This window comes from Amblyomma americanum, chromosome 1 (genome assembly GCF_052857255.1).
Source record: "Amblyomma americanum isolate KBUSLIRL-KWMA chromosome 1, ASM5285725v1, whole genome shotgun sequence".
Lineage (NCBI taxonomy): Eukaryota > Metazoa > Arthropoda > Arachnida > Ixodida > Ixodidae > Amblyomma > Amblyomma americanum.
The window spans coordinates 391,214,852-391,217,915 of NC_135497.1; positions in this window are offsets into that span (position 1 = coordinate 391,214,852).

The following is a 3,064-nucleotide window of genomic DNA, read 5'->3' on the forward strand; positions in this document are numbered from 1 at the left end:
CTAAAACAAAAGGGAAAAGCAAAGGAAGGAATCGTTCTAAAACAATGAGAGTGGAAGAATGGGCGAGTTAGTTGTTCAAGGTAACGTGGCCCCTGGTAACGCACTGTGTCTCCTTTTCTCCCTTTCGTGTTGTTTTCGCGCTGTGACCGCGTAACTAAGAATATCACGCATGCGCAGAGCGAATTAAATATGTAGACAAATTGAACATGTTATGCTAGAACGTGGCAATACATATCCGGATGTCGATGCAGGCTCAGTCACTATCCCTGAGGCCATAGGATTTAGAGATAACAACGGTAACGTGAATGGACCGGCCGCAGAAGTTAGCAAAAAGCGACTGCAAGATTGGTGGCTCAAAAGCAGGGCGGTGATGTAAGGTTACAAGTTGAGGATTAAGAACTGACGATAATGGCGAATTTACAGATATCGTAAGAAGGAGGACGCCCGCAGCAGGCTTACTGCCACTCGAAGGAATGGCGTTCGCGACGAAGACGGGACGTGATGATTATAGACAAATGAAGATTGAGTTGACGCACAATGCTTACACTAATTTCTCCCCAGATGAAAGCGGCAATTCTGATCGCGAGTAAGAGTGATGACGGACGACAGGCAAAGGGCTGCAGGCGCGAAACCTGGTCTATCTCGATGCCACGACAGCGACGGTCAGTAACAAGCGGGTGAGACACAATGTAGTCAACGGGGGACGTCTGTTCAAGTTGAAGTAACACGGTGGTTTGGGCTAGTTGGTTGCTATTCATAAAGGAGACAAGTTTCGCAGCATGAATAAAACGCACAACAGAAGACAAGAAAAAAACAAGACCGGACTGTGCTGCACTTCCAACTGATTTTATTTGAAAAAGCTCGACGTTTAAATACATTCAGTTATCATGAGGTGAAACCTAATCACAATCATCCAAAAAAGCCATTTCATTCTCCAGCTACGACAGTGAAGGCGTGCTGACGCAATTGTCACCGGCTTTCCTAATAAAAAAGGCTTCGATAATTTCACGCTGAAGCTTGTCCTTGGCGTGACACAGAAACTGCGCCTTCTTAAACATAGGTTTGCATTTGCACGACCGGCAGTGTACGGCAAGATGGCCGCCGATACCATCCTTTACTAGATTGAAGTGTTCTAGGGCTCTTTCATTAAAATAACGCCCTGTTTGGCCAATGTGTACTTCTTTACACGTAAGAGGAATGATACGAATTACGTACGAACTTTCCTGCGCTTCTTCCCTTCTACGTACTTCGCTGCTACGTACGAACTTCCCTGCGCGCACAACATACAGTTTTTAGACTTCAGAATTACTTTCAGAACGAACCACGTATGTTGGAAATATAACCCTAGGTCACAAAAGTCCCTTCTTCCTTTCAACAGCGCTCTTTCAAAGATAATTAAACGCGGAATCGCTATGAACTGCATCAATGCTGCCCTAGATAAAACCTGCCCGCATCAAATGACCGATAGTGTCAATCAGCAAGTGGAACGACTACGCGCATCTCCGGCTTCCCTGATAATGGTATTTTTGCTGTTTGTGAGAGCCTAATGCAGAAAAGAAAGAGGAGTAAAGGAACGGATGATAAAGGAAAGAAACAGAATAACACTCAGGTAATACCATACCTACATAAGATATCTCACAATCTGAAGAAGATCGCCAGCCGATACAACGTTAACCTTGTATTTTCCGCACCATGCAAGCTGTCAAAAATTGGTCCAATGATAACTAGAAAGAAGAAGGCGCCGTGCAGTATTAAGCACGTTACAAAGTTCACAAAATGTGTAACGGAGGTCGTTTATAGCATTCCTCTTACATGTAAAAAAGTGTACATTGGCCAAACAGGGCGTTGTTTTAATGAAAGAGCGCTAGAACACTTCAATCTAGTAAAGGATGGTATCAGCGGCCATCTTGCCGTACACTGCCGGTCGTGCAAATGCAAACCTATGTTTAAGAAGGCGCATTTTCTGGGTCACGCCAAGGACAAGCTTCAGCGTGAAATTATCGAAGCATTTTTTATTAGGAAAGCCGGTGACAATTGCGTCAGCACGCCTTCACTGTCGTAGCTGGAGAATGAAATGGCTTTTTTCGATGATTGTGATTAGGTTTCACCTCATGATAACTGAATGTATTTAAACGTCGAGCTTTCTCAAATAAAATCAGTTGGAAGTGCAGCACAGTCCTGTCTTGTTTGTTCCTTGTCTTCTGTGTGCGTTTTATTCATGCTGCGGAACTTGTCTCCATTATGAATAGCAACCAACTAGCCCAAGCCATCGTGTTACTTCAAAGTATGTCTTCTACACTGGGCTCTTTTTATCTGTCCAAGCCAAACACTCTCCAGTTTTCACATGTGTGAATCTAAATGCAGTCACTACTTGCCAGTGCCGCAATCTGTCTTTCTGCATCAAGCAAGGCTTGGTTCCCCTAGAGGTTCAAGCCCTCTTGGGAGTTGTGTCGCCGTCCTTCGGCCATGCGAGACGACTGTGCAAGATCCTCAATCTGAATACTAGCGCCAAGTTCGACTCTACTAAGATTGGCAACATGAACTCGTCCAAGACCCGCGCACAGCAAGCGATACTTGCGCAAGCTCTAGGAAATATGCCGACTACAAGAAGTTGGCCGCACAGAGCGCAGAGTTCTTATGGCAGAAGGCCCGTCATCTTCTTCCGCCAAGAAAAAGAACCCACATTGCTCCTAGCAAGGTCACCGTACTTGGCGACGCCCAACTGTCTGACAAGATTCGCGGGATCCTGGAAAAGGGGCCAAAGTTTTGTTTTGAGCTTGTGTCAAAAAAGCACGAACTCCTGGCCATGGCACGTAGCATCGCTGGAAGAACAAAGGAGCGCGACAAAGACCGAGCCACCTGGAAAAGAGCCGAATCCGTGATAAAAAATGTGAGTCGCAGTTCAAATCGCCCTCCTCAACATCAGAAAGTAAGTTGTCACATATTTAAAAGAGCATGACCTAATGGTACTTCAATTCGATAAAGAGGGAGGATTTGTAGTTTTTCCCAAAGGCATGTACCAAGGAAAGGCTATTCAAGCTATACAGAACAACTTCAACGAAAC